Genomic DNA, 15,525 nt, shown 5'->3' with positions numbered 1-15,525 from the left:
AAAACACCACAAAAACACTAATAATCTATCTCAAAAGTTTAATCACATCCCAATACATATATTCAGCTCTATTTTAACACCTTAAAGTCTGAAATACAGCAGCAACCCAAACTGTATTGAAATACTCAACTGTAAACACCAAACTCATACAAAAAAACACACCCGAAAACCCACAAATCTGCACTGTTCAGCACAAAGGCAAACTCTGTATGAGCATGCACATGGAATGGCTTCAAACTCCCATCCTTAGCCTTCTTGGAAACCTGAAAACTCCCATTCTTGGGTCTCCCTGGAAACCTGCAAACTCCCGTTCTTGGGTCTCCTTCTCCACAGGTTTGGTAGCCTCTGAAGAATAACAAAGAATGAGCAAAAATCAAGTTCTGCAATCAGCCCAAAATGCCTCCAAACCCCTTAAAAGAGGGCATAACCATAACTCACGTCCAAGAGAGGTTAATGAAACATATTTTAATAATAATTTTCATTTATTAGTCCAACGATTTCCAAAGATTAACCCCCTTTTTCCGAAACTTCACTTTCTTGGGCTTGCCTGCCTTAGCAAAGATTATTATTTTTTAATTATTTGAAAAGGGGACATGAAAATCTCCTTGCTTCAAGTTTTTAAAATCTATAAGCTTTTGGTCATAAAATTTTTGGGGTAGCCAACACTTTCTAAAAATGGTTATAAATTTCTCCCAAGTAATCTTAGTGGGTTTAATGATTTTCTCAACTTTGGTGTTTCTCCACCAAGTTACAACTTCTCCAGTAAAGTGGTATATTCCCCCAAATCACTTTTGATATTTCTAAGAAGTTCCTAATTTCAAAATACTATTCCATTTCAATTAACCAAGCCTCTACATCCTCTTCAAACTCACAATTGGCAAGTTTGGGTGGTTTGATTTTCTTAATACCTACTGATAGATCAGCCAGTATTTCTTGTTTCTTTTGTTTTTCAATTTGAATGGGTGAAGAGGTTTTCTTATTATATCCAAAGAATTTTTTTTTTGTTCTAAGAGGAGGTGATGATTGCATTTCTTAATGGCTATACCCCATCTGGGTTTCCATCTCATTCATTCTTCTTTCCATACTATCCAACTTCACTTGCATTTCTTGCAAAATCTAAAGTAAAAAATTAGGGGATGATTGAGTGTGTTTATGAATCATGCCATGATTTGCAACATTCTTATTGTTGTTCATTTTGTTTCTTTACTAGTTTCACCTATGAATTTACAAGATTTGTGTCAATTTATTGAATCTATATTATTTTTTTAGTTTACCTACAACAAAAGAGTTTTATGAATGCATGAAACACATAAATTAAACCAATTTATTTAATTAACTTAATACTTTTCTACTACAGTCATGGCAGCCTTATTTACAAAAAAATCCTCTATTAAGGATGTTTACATCATAAATTCTAATCTTTCTTCCTAGTATTTAGTTATGACTCATATCTATACATATCTCATGCCATCAAGGATTTGTGGAAATGCAAAAGAGAGTTCCCTTGATGAGTGTTCCAATTTTTAATTAACTTGTTCATATATGTTGCTTTACTCTTTCTTTCTTCATCCATTGCAATTCTTGGTTCAAAGTTTTTTTATCTTAGGGTATGGAGTAGCAAGTATAGTTAAATTTTTGCATGCTTGTAATTAAATAGGGGAATATGGGATGTTGAGCCTTCTTACAAGGTGTTTTACATACTTGCTTCCTATACAATTATTCTAAGACTTTCAAGGTTTACATGGAAGGTAGTATTCCCTAGGTTGAGTGTTGAACCCAGTGCTCTGATACCAAATGTAACAAATGGAATTTCATATAGAAAAATAAAGATAGTTTAAATAATTTCCTATATTCAAAGATAGACTACTGAAATTCTTTTGATATGACATTAACTATTTAACAATTAACTAAAATAACCATAATCATATCAAAATTCATCCAAAAATAATATAGTTTAATGATTAACTGAAGATAAATGTATCCATGATCATTTGAAATAACTAGGTCAATGATTAACCAAACATAATTGTATTTAAGATTAACTAAAATAACTAATTTAATAGTCAACTGAAAATAACTATATTTATGATCAACTAAAAGTAACTAGATTAATGATCATTTGAAAATAACTAAACTATCCTTTCCACATCCAAGTAAAGAAATTACTATCAACAAAAGTAGGAAAGAAAAAGACAAGTATCATTTAGAGGAACTTTAACTGGTTGTGCAAGCCTCAACTTTGGTGAGAGGAGAAGCATTGACATAGGCGTAACCTCCCAATCTTAGACCATACTTATCCCCACACAATCTATTAAATTAGAAAGCCCCCCACTACCTTAGGACTGGGCTTGGGATGTTCTTAGTCTAGCCACCTAAGCATCTGGGTGTTTAGAATGTTTGTACACTTATGAAATGGCCATGCTTCCATAACTGATGCCACTCACATAAAGTGATTATTAGATGGAAAAAAATGCCTATAAACTACCTTGGCCAAGGGTTTTCAATGGATCAATGACTTGATCAACATTGCTCAACTTGAAAATAGGTTTCATAATAGGAACGAGCATGAGCTATTAAGTATATTTCATTTAAGTTATTCGTTTTTTATTTCTCTTTTTCTTTCTTGTATATTTATTCCACTTTTTCACCATTCATGGCTACATAGCTAGTGATTCATAAGTGTTTTGGAAGATTATGAGAATTATGCCTTTTACACCTCTTCACCATTTCATGGCTATACTGTCGATGAATCCCAGGTGTTTGGAGAGTTATGAGCATTCTACTCTTGATCATTGATTATATCTTTTATAATAAAATGTGACAAAATAAAACATGCTCTTGACACCAGTATCAATCATCGATTTTTTTATTACACTTAGAAACTCTTCTTTAAGAGATACTATACAACTTCTTTTATGATGATTTTGGAAGCTTTGAAAGTAAGAAGAAATCCATTATAAATGACAAGGATCATTCAAAAAGATAAATGTTAACGAAATAACATGAAATAAAATTGATTTTCACATGACCTAATATAGTTTAGGTATGTCTCAGTGTATTTGCAAAAATGACTTGGCAACTGGCTCTCGTTCAATTGCTAAGAATGTATCCAAAGAATTCTTAAGATATTGAGTTTGTTGTGATGATCGATTCACACATAGCAAGGTTCTAAGGTGTTGCTTCTAAATAGAAACTATAGATTGGAATAATAGTAAATGTTTCTTAAGAATGGAAATATTGGTTGAATTAACAGTGAATCTGACTCTTGCATTAATTGGAAAATGAGTGTATAAAGGGCAGAGAGGAGATTGGAATGCAGTAGAAGGTAGTCGAGTGTATGAAGGAAAATATATTTTGAAAACATAGCAACAACATGAAACTAAGAATATGGATTATTGTGTCTAACTCCTCTCACAGCTTCCATTTTAAAGAACTAGCCATAACCTCTTGGCTTCTATAACATAAAAGATTATTTGTCAATTCAAATTACCAAGTATTAAATTAGTTGAAAAGAAATAATAAAAGGTTGGAAGAAAGAGTTAGAAAATTTATAATTTAGATGTATTTTTATAATATGTATATATGTATGTTCATGTGCATATATCAATGAAATGATATCATTTTATTAAGTTATTATAATATAATGATGCCATTTCATTTTTATATGTATATATACGTGTATATGTATTATAATAATATATTGAAAGATCAATGAAAATCCCTTGAGGTACATTTTGTATTTTAATTAGATTATTTTATATTTTCTTAGGTTATTTTCTTAATAGCTCATGTGGGTCCCACAAATGTATCTTGTGTTCAAGTTGTCAGTTCCTTATCAAAGAAGTTTAAGGTCATACTTGCTGATCTTGATGATTGAACTAAGTGAGCATCCCATTCTAATGATCCCCCCTTCATCTTGTCCTGCAGTCACTCATGAAACCACTTCTGCCATAATAAAAATTCATAATAATTTCATATAAACATTTAAAAGATTTTAAATTATTAATCATAATTTCAAAATCTAACAACTTCTAACATCAAATAATAGTTATTGATTAATGGCCATCTTCATTAATAGTTTATACAACATATATAAATAAATATCTATTTCACATAATCATGAAAAAATAATCTGTTAAATCTAACGGTTATGAAAAAGTTTTTAAATTAGGTCAAATTTTTGCATGTAACAATGTTACTAGTGGTAATAGAAGTTGAATGCAAAATGGAGACTACCACTAATAACTATTTTGGCACTCTTTCAGAATTTGAATTGGCTGGTTCACAGGTAGGCGAGAATCTAGTTAGAGAGAATCTGGCAAGAGGAACTGACCCTCTAGGTGCTGGAAGGGGTTCTGAGAAGAATGTTGGGATAGAATCCTTGCCCAACATGGATAATGGAAAGATCTTGTGTGAATCTGATCCTTTTTGTGTTCAATCAAAATTTGAAATATCTGGTTTGCAGGTAGGCGGGAAACTGGTCAGAGAGAATCTGGCAGGATGTTCTGTCCTTAGAGGATCTATTGGGGTTTTTGAGAAGAATTCTGGGTCAAATTCTCTGGCCGACATGGATATTAGAAAGAAGTTACATGAATCTAATCCTTTTTGTGGGGTTCATGTCCCCCCATTGGATTCTTTTCATGGGTCGAGGCAAGATCTTAGGAAGGAGAAAGATTTTGCTAATTCTAACAAGGAAAAGTCTTCAGAAGGGTTGAAACCCTTGTCTTTTTTTTTTGGAAAGTAACCTATGGGAAAATCTCATTTCCTACCGGTGACTACTAAGTCTTGCTGGGAAAAAGGTGAGTTTCAAGTTTTTATTCCAAATCCTTTAGTTAATTTTTTGTGTCCTCCATGGATTTCACTCTAGTGGGTAAATTTTTAGGAGCAAGACCAGTTCTTGAATCTCTTTGAAAAATGGTTAAAAGGAAATGGATTATTCAAGGAGAAGTTGATATTGCCCCAATGTTGAATGGATTCTTCTCTTTTATTTTCAATTGCATTGAAGATATGAATATGGTTCTTTGTGGGGGACCATGGTCTTTTTGTAAATGTTCTCTCACTATTAAAAAATGGGAGCCTAACATGGATCTTTAGATTCTTTTTTCTTAACCACCACCATTTGGGCTAGACTTCCTAGTCTCCCTATAGAATTCTAGGATGAGGACATTTTTAAAGGTTTTGCAAGTTCTTTTGGTGAATTAGTGGCACTAGATAATGCTATAGTTTCCAGAACCAAACTTCAAAGTGCCAAACTTTATGTTAAAGTGCCAGACCTAAATCATCTCCTAGAAAAGGTGGAACTAATATCCAAACTTGATAAAAAGACTCAAGAAATTATTTTTGAAGATCTACCTAACTCTTGCTATGGTTGTAAGAAACAAGGGCATCTGGTTAAAAAGTATCCCTTCAAAAGTAAAAAGCATCTGAACAGTGTTCTGGATGGGAAAAAGACCAAGATCTAGCAAAAGAAAGTATGGAAACCCAAAGAAGATTCTAAATCATCACATGCTAAGGTGGATAAAGAGCCTTCATTTGAGAAAGAAATCTTTGAAAAAGAAGGACATGGTTTTCAATCTAATGCCATAATGCTTGAGAAAAGAATAGATGATCTGGTAGATTTATCAAAAAAATTGTTATTTTTCAAAGGATAGAAGATCAAAGGAGAGATTTAGAAGATAAAACCATGCTAGAGGAAGGTGAATTCTTTGCTGAAGTTGAAAATAAATCAAAGATGGGTGATCTTCCTTTTTCTTAGTCTAGGGACTTCCAGGTATTATCTTAGGCTGATTATGACCTTCCTTTGGATGATCCTCCTCCCCTAGATGTTGTGATTGAAAAAGGAGAAAACTCAAAGCATAAGCCTAACCAAAGAAAAAGGGCTAATATTAAGAACATTACTAAAGGGGTAGAGACTAGAAGAAGCAAAATATATCAGCAAACCAAGATAAACTCTCTTGCTTCTACTCTTGATAAATCTGGAAAAAGAGCATAACAACATTCCAAGGTGAAACCAGATGTTGGTCCTCCAAAAAATTTTGGAAGAAGAACCACTAAGAAAACCAGAGAGTTAGAAAGTATGCAAAATATTGCTGATGGTATGCAAGCAACTATTCTAGATTTTACCCCTAAAAAATAGATATGAAAATCATTACTTGGTATCTTAGGGGGTTGAACAGTATTCATAATCTAGATATTGTTAGGATTTTGTTAGATAAAAAAAGCCTGAGTTTCTCCTGCTTCAAGAAAAAGCGCTGGAGAAAGAACATTACTAAGGAAGTTGTGACTAGAAGAAAAAATTTGATTAACAATCCTAGGTGATTTTTTTGGTCTAGGAGAATTCTCTAGTTGCCTTGCTTTCCAGTTTGTTTTCTTTCTAGGTTCCAGTGTCCTTGCTAGTTTCTCTTTTTGAACACTTCTATTGGTTTCAAGTCCCTACTTGACCTGGTTTAATTGTACTATTGGTTTTAGGTCCATTTAAAACATGGTAAAGCTTCATGGTATAGCTTTCTTTTTTATGTAAAGGGTTTCAGGGCCCCTTCAAAACCTACTTTTACCTTAATCTAAAATAATGTTACTAGTGGTTTTTACTAAATTGAGTTTCCATGTTACATCATTGTGTCAAATGTGTTATGTTTCATGTTTACATTTCTACAAAGTCAATTTGACAATAACCTACAAGTTTAAGTGATTTTATGATCTAATGGATGCATGTATGATGAAAATATTTTATGGATATGGGTTCACTAAGTTGTGAAATTTTTTAATTGTACATCTAGACCTTGGATAACTATTTCACCCCACTCTTAGTTATTCTAAATAATTCTAACAATTGGTGTTAGATTCATTTTCTTAAGAGGACTACTTTAAAGGTACTAAAAGTGAAAAGATCAAGATGTCAAAAAGAGAGGTACCCAAGCTTAATAGAAAAAAAATTCTGCATGGAAAAGTCTAATGATGCTATACCTAGGAGATCTTAGAGATCATGCACAATCTACCATCACCATAGAGCATGTTGATCCCGCTAAAGCCCTAACTGCTCAAGATCTAAAGAAGAAGAAAGAACAAAACCAAAAGATGTTGGAGATTTACTCTACCCTAAGACATGTTGATTTTGATGATATCAAGGGTTATGACACTAAAATAAAATTTGGGATGCTTTACACACTATTTATGGAGGTGACAAAAATGTTCTAAGAGCCAAATCTAAAATCTTAGAGGTAGGCTTGATGGTATGAGAATGCAAGAAGGTGAGAATATTTCTCAATATTGCTCTAAGATAAAATATGTTGTTAATGCAATAAGAGGAGCTACTAGAAAAATAGATGATGAGATTGTACTAAGAAATTTTTTTAGAACACTATTGCCCATTTATGCTATTAGAGAATTTGCAATACAAGAATTGAGATGTATACCAGGCACTAATCTAACTCTTAAAGGTCTGGTAGGTAGGCTCAATGCTTGAGCTATCTAATTTTGATATTTAGAAACTTGAAAATTTTGAATCTACTTTCGAAGGTAAACTGTCTTTGAAGGAACCTAATGAGAAGAAGAAGAAAATGTAAAATATGTGTCCAATGACAATGATATAGATGAGGAAGATGTAGATCAACTTGAAGTACTACTAGCAAGGAGATTTCATAGAGGTAAAGACAAGTTCAAAGGTAAGTTACCTATCATGTGTTTCAATTGCAATGACATTGTTCATATTTTTGCTTGATGTCTAGAGAAGAAGAATTATAGAGGTGGAGACAAGTAGAAAAGTAGAAGAGATGAAGATAGAAAAGATTACAAAGACAAATGCAAGAAGTCTTTCTACATTCTTGAAGAGAAAACAAAAGATTGATCTGATGATCATGATGATGAAGTGGTTTATGTTGCAATGAAGGATGAATCTGATGAGAATGAGGAAACTGCACTAGTTTCATGTATGAATAAGAATGAAAGATGGATAATTGATAGTGGGTGCTCACATCACATGACTAGAGATCAAAGTAAGTTCATTACCTTTAATTATTATGATGGAAATAGTGTAAGGTTTGGTAATGATGCACCCTGTCTAATAAAAGTAAAATGTTCTATTAAACTCACAGAAAAGATTTTATGTGACAATGATTATTATGTTGAAGGACATAATTATAATTTATTGAGTTCATCACAAGTGAATAATTTAGGTTGTAAGGTTGAGTTTGAAAACAAGATTGCTAAGATATATGTTACTGATGGAAAACTAATTAGAAAAGGTGATCAAACTAGACATAATATATTCTACCTTCATATAGAAGATGCTACTTGTTTACTTATTGAATTTGATTATGTATGGCTATGATAGAAGAGGTTATGTCATGTTAAATTTGATAACTTAGTATAAGTAACATGAAAAGAGTTAGAGGTTTTCATAAGTTGAAGAATCTTGACAACATATTTTGCAAATAATTCAGTTGGGAAAAATGGAAAGGTCAAGTTTTAAGAGTAAGACTCATACCTCTAAAGGAATATTAGAGATTGTTCATACTAACTTGTGTCAACCAACTAATGTAAAAAGCTACAAAGGAGATAAGTACATTATGTTATTTGTTGATGATTATTCTATAATGATGACAATTATGTTTTTGAAATAGAAATATGATGCTTTCAAAATATTTAAGTGGTACTTAGTAAGAGTTGAGAAGGAAACGTGTAAAAGTTTGGAATGTTTGAGATCTGACAGAGGAGGAGAATTTATATCAAATGAGTTTGAAATGTTTTATAATGACAGAGGAATCAAAAGACATACATTTTCTCCTAGGACCCCTCCACAAAATAGAATTACTGAAAGGAGGAACATCTATATAATGAACTGTGCTAGGACACTCATGATGAAGACAAATGTTGCTTTGAAATACTAGAGATAATTTGTAACTATAGATGTCTACCTTGAACTGTATACAAGTTAATAAACATATTCATTCAACACCTTTTGAACTATGGTATGGATACTCACTCAATGTAAAATATTTTAAGGTATTTGGAAGAAAGTTTTATATTCTCAAGGATTTAAGCAATGGAAAAATAGATGCAAAAAGTAATAAAGGTATATTTCTTAGCTATTCCACAAGAACTAAATCTTATAAGTGTTTAAATACTAACACTAACAAAGTTATAAAAAATACACATGTGAAATTTGATGAATATATAGAAGTACATGAGGCTAAGCCTATGAAGGAACTAGAAGAATACAAATCATTTGTATACTTTTATGAATGTGTGCATGTTGATGGAGATGCTATAAATCATGTTGCAAACCAACAACAAGTTTTAGTGACTGCTAAGTCACATACTATAAATGTTGAGTTGCATTGAGGAACTGAGCTAACAAGTTACAAGATGAAGTTGAGCACATTTTGATTATGAGATTAGTGTACATGAAAGAGATGTTTAGATTCTTGATAGAGATGTACATAATGATTTAGAAGTTGAGAGACCAAGTGAAGAAAACATAGTAGAACCAAGATTATATAAGTATGTCAAGAGATATCACCCTATTGCACACATTTATAAGATAAAGATGCTAGACCAATGACAAGGAACAAGTTGAGAAATGATACATGTTTACAAAGCATGCAAGAACCTAAAATAGTGAAAGATGTCTTAGAAGATGTGTACTAGAGTAAAGTCGTGGAAGAAGATATTGAAAAAATTGAGAAAAATAAGACATGGACTCTAGTTCCAAGACTAGAAGATAAAAATGATATCGGCACAAGGTGAGTGTATAGAAACAAGTTAGATGAAAATGGTGAAGTCACAAAGAAAAAGGCAAGATTAGTTTGTAAAGAATATGCGCAACAAGAAGGGATAGGCTATGGAGAAACATTCACCCCTATTGCAAGACTAGAAGAAGTAAGAACTTTGCTTGCTTACTCTACATACAATGGTTTCAAAGTTTATGAAATGGATGTTAAGTATACATTTTTCAATGGTATATTGGAGGAAGAGGTTTATATAGAACAACTAGAAGGATTTGTTTATGCTGACAACAAAAATATGGTATGTAGACTACACAACAATTTATATGGTTTCAAGCAAGCACCAAGAACATGGTACAAAAGGATTCATAATTATCTTTATGAAGATTAGATTTGAGAGGACTAATGATAACAACAATCTATACTTGAAGATAGAGAAAGGCAATAGTATTTTACTATCTAAAATTTTTGTTGATGATATCATATTTGGAGGTCAAGATACTTTATGTAAGGCTTTTTACAAATGAAATGAAGAAAGAATTTGAGATGTCTATGTTTGGAGAGATCAAGTTCTTTATAGGTTTTCAAGTACATTATATGAAATATGGTATATACATAACTTAGTCAAAGTATGTAAAGAAGATATTGAAAACTTTTGGATTGGAGGATTCTAGGTAAGTAAACATAGATATGGTGATAGGGCATAAATTGTCAAAGAATGATGATTCAGTTAAGGTTAATCAAACATTATATAGGTCTATGATTGAAAAATTACAATATGCAGTACATGGTAGACCTAATATTACATTATTTGTTGGGATAGTTGCAAGATTGTCTACTAATCCTAGGGAGAATTATTTGATGGTTGTTAAGAGAATAATGAAATATTTAAAAAAAATAGAAGAGTATGGTCTATACTATAAGAAAAAATGAGAAATTTGAATTGTGAGCCTACACTGATGCTAATTGAGCTCGAAATATTGATGACAGAAAGATCACTAGTGAAGGAGAATTTTTCTTAGGAAAAAGGCTGGTTACATAGACTAGCAAGAAGCAAAACTACGTCTCTCAATCTATTGCTAAAGCTAAATATGTTGTTCTAGTAGTAAATTGTACAAATATTGTATGGATCAAACAAATACTCAAATGTGTGATACTTTATTGTGATAATACAAGTCCTAAAAATATATCAAAGAATCCTACAATGGATATACAAAGACTAAGCACATTGTAATCAATTATCATTACTTGAGAGAGTTAGTATAAGATAAAGAGGTGAAGATGGAATATGTTAATACAAAAATGAAAATAGATGATATCATCACAAAAGCATTACCTAAGGATGCTCATGAGTATTTAAGAGGTAAAATAGGAGTGATACCCCTATCAAAGGCTATCTAAGAAGCGTGAGGAGTGCCCTACATCAAACAAGTTGATTGACATGTGTTATATATTAATGCAGTAAATCTTACTTTAGGAGCTACCTAAAGCAATAAAAGAGTTGGAAATACAAATTAGTCACAAGATAGGTGACCGAGAGAGAAACTAAAAAATATTCATATCTACATATTAAGATGACAAGTCTTTGGCATTGTTGGCAAAGAGGGAGAAAGACAAAGAAAAGGGAGAAATTTTGATCCTACCAAGGAAGAAATTTTGACTGTAGAGGGAGATGAAAGAAAACATAAAAGAAACATGGAATACCTAGTAAGAGGGAGTAAATGTCAAAGGTGATATAATAAGTGATCTAGAGGAAGTCATAAGGATGACTTGATTGATTGCATGTTGGTCTAAACATAATTTTGTAACCTATTCAAAAGATGAAAGTTGTTGATAAAGGAAGAGATTTCAATACAAGGAATTATTTTCCTTTTGGTATTTTGAAGTTATACTGATTAAGTTTGGTCAGTTTGGTTTTCCATTAATGCCAAATAGGGAGATTGTTGAAAATAGATAGATACAAGTATAATAAATGTGTTTCAATCATTATTTTCTCATTGATGCCAAACCTACTACTTATTGGTAAGAAAATTTCTTATATAATTTGAGTGTTATCATTTGTTTGATTGATGAAGAGGATTTGATCAAATAAGGTAACAATAGCACCTAGAGGAAAGGTTGAGTTATGATATGGAAAAGAAGTACAAGGACTAGTTAAGACAATGATATTATAGTGAATTGATAATCTACTCAAGGTTGCAAAAGATGGATACACTGATTAAGTTTAGAACAACAAGTCAAAAAAAGTATGTCTACCAAGCTTAATAATCTACACAATAGGTGCCAGGAAAAGTTAGTGTAAATTGAGCAAAAAATTAGTTGGAGCTGAGAAAAGTCAATTTCAGTGTAAGTTGAGTGATATAATGTAAGATGAGTAAAATTTAGCTAATGATGAGCAATAATAAACTTTAGTTCATGCTAAGTGATTTGATAGTGGATGCCAAACAACATAGTACATGTTGAGCATGAGAAGTTAGTTAATTCTGAGTGTTAGCATTATGAGGAAGATTGAGAATTTGATGAATCTGAGTTGACAAGTTTGATTTCTTGGATCGTGTAAACCATGTAGAAGATAAGTTTGATGAGATGGTGGCATATAATTCATGGTGAACCATTTTGAGGAAAATTAAAAGAGGATTAAAGGAGAAATTTCTAGAAGGGAATGAAATAAAATGATGGGTAGATTCATTGAATCCTACCTAGTCTAACCTAACCCTAAATGGATGAAGGAGGATGAATGAATAAATATCTTAACTCTCTTTTTATAGAGATGGCTAGTTAGAAAAAAAGGTTGTCATGTGTGAGAACCTAAGGAAGGTAAGAAGTCTAGAGAATTGCTTCATTCAATGACCTATGAGAAGAGACTACATTGGCAAGGAAAGCAAGATGACTTAGGGGTATGGATATTTGAAGGGTGAATAAGTTATTAGAGCTGAAATATGTGAAACCCAAGTAGAATGGAGCACTAAAAATAGAGATATGTCATTTGCAAATGGAGTTGTAACTTGTTATTAGATCAAGACTTACTGTTACTTTCAAATAATTGTACCAGTCTAGGGTAAATCTTTTGGATTACCGTTGACCTAGCAGCCATTTGTAAATACTTTAACCAAGTGACATTTTGAGTGAATGATCTAAAGTCATCTAATAAGGCTAACTCCAAACAAGGTGATTCAAATCCTATAACCAAGTTACATTTAATAGTGTGCATTGTAGCCTTTCATAGTGTTGACCTTTCACAGGGTATCGCTTCAAAAGAGTGAGAATGAGTAGCATGTTATGCATGATTTTTCCTAAATTGGGTTTCCATGTTAAATCATTGTGTCAAATGTGTTACTAAATCTATTATGTTTCATGTTTACAATGTTGTAAAGTTGATTTGACAGTAACCTACAAGTTTAAGTGATTGTATGACCTAATGGATGCAAGCATGATGAAAATTTTTCATGGATACGTGCTAACTAAGTTGTGTAATTTTTTAATTGTACATCTAGACCTTGGATAACTGATTTACCCCTCCCCCCAATTATTCTAAATAATTCCAATAAAGTTATCTTGAAAAATAATATATGTATTGAAAAGTGTGTGTTTGTAAGTGAGTAGAGTATATGCCCCCATGTTAAAGTCATTTGATAACACTTTAATAGGAGAAATAGCTTAAACTAGAACATAAACAACTCCATTGATTATGTTTCCACTACAAGATACCTCCAAATAAAGATAACTCAAGGGAAATACTGTTCAGATTAACCTTAAATAGAAATAACATTACATACAAATATAACCACTACTAGAAAATAGTAGATCACATAAAAGAGAATAAAAGACACCAAGATTTAATTTGGTTCACCCAATTCCTAAGCTACATCAACCAACAACAACTCCAGTACTATTATTATCTAATGATTACAATATGTAATCATTTATAGCTCAATATGACCACAAGAAGCTACAATATCACCATTACATTATGAAATCCCTAACCCTAAGCCTTTATTATACAAAATTTTTGTGCTTAAAAACTTAGTGCTAGAATAAGTCATCTAATAGAAAAAATAGTAGCTGACACCTTCTACAATATAAGGGCATTCTTAGCTCTGTGGGTACTACACCTAAAAACCCCTATGGGGTTATTTCCCCTCGACCCCACCCTATTTTATGAAAGGGAGCACAGGTGGGGTACTACCTCAAGACCCCATAGGGGTGCTTATCATTGACCCCATCTTGGGGGCACTACCCCCAAACCCCCATAAAAATAATATTGGGAGAAAACCATGCCGAATAAACCTTTGAATCTAATTAGGCTCAACATCACAACAATCTCTCACTTGGAGACTAATCAGACTCCATAACGATAACCTCCCACTTGGAGACCAATCATAGCACTACTAAACCTATAGATCCCACTTGAATATATCAAATCACCCTAGACTATATTGTTTGTTTATCCTGTTTAGTCAAGAAGACCAACCTAAGTTGAAGACGAGTTCAATTTCTCCCTTGTTTCTACCTTGGCAAACATATCTGTTAGATTATCATCTATATATATATATATATATATATATATATATATCTTCTCTAGCTTTAACTATTCATCATCATGAATTGACCAAATGAAATGGTACCACAACCATATATGTCTTATCTTTGAATGTATAGCTAAATTCTTTGTAAGATGAATGATGCTTTGGCTATTTGTGAACAAATAATTATCCCTCTATAGATGTCCCAAATCTTCCATGAAGAATTGAAATAATATCATCTCCTTTCTTGCCTCTGTAGTAGCAACATACTCTACATCTATAGTGGATAAAGCATTAACCTTCTATAACCTAGAAACCCAACTCACTGTGGCCCCAACAATAGTAAATACATAACTTGCAGTACTCCACCTATTATCAATATTTCCTACCAAATTTGAGTTAGCATAGCCCTGTAAATCAGTAGTAGAGCCCCCAAAGTGTAAACACTTACTAGATGTACATCTCAAATATCTAAGAATCCATTTAACTACATTTCAATGCTCAATTCCTAGATGACTCATATACCTGCTAACAAATCCCACTACATGTGCAATATCTAACCTAGTATATACCCTAGCATACATCAAGCATCCTACAACTAAAGCATAAGGTACCTTAGACATCTTATCGTCCTCTTATTATGTCTTGGGACACATCTCCTTAGTCAACATCAAATGACTAGATAAAGGTGTACTAACAACTTTAGCATTCTCAATAAAGAAACATTGCAAAACCTTCCCAATATAATCAGCCTAAGATAATGTCAATTTATTGTTCTTCCTATCTCTACAAATATTCATAGCAAGCATATTTTTTTTCTACCCCAAAATTCTTCATAGAAAATGAATGTGTTAATTGTTCTTTTTAGCCCCTTAATGTGATCCATGTTAGACCCATCTACAAACATATCATCAACATAGAAACATAAAATAATGTAGTTGTCATCATCCAACCTCTTAAAATAAACACAATGGTCTGAATGATGCCTACTATATCCATGCTCATGCATAAATCAATCAAATTCTATATACCATTGCCAAAGTTTTTGCTTTAGGCCATATAAACTTTCTTCAATCTGCACACTAAGTTCTCCTTACCTTTGACCTCAAATCCCTATGGCTATGCCATATATATCTCTCATCCAAATCACCATGAAGAAAGGTTTTTTTAACATCAAGATGCTCCAAATGAAAATATTTAATAGCCATAATACTTAAATAGTGCAAATAGAAGACATTTTAACAATAAAAGAAACTATCTAATCAAAATCAATACCATTT

The sequence above is a fragment of the Cupressus sempervirens genome, chromosome 2, assembly GCF_028749045.1.
Source record: "Cupressus sempervirens isolate cs-2001-9-10 chromosome 2, ASM2874904v1, whole genome shotgun sequence".
Lineage (NCBI taxonomy): Eukaryota > Viridiplantae > Streptophyta > Pinopsida > Cupressales > Cupressaceae > Cupressus > Cupressus sempervirens.
This window is presented reverse-complemented; position numbering follows the sequence as displayed.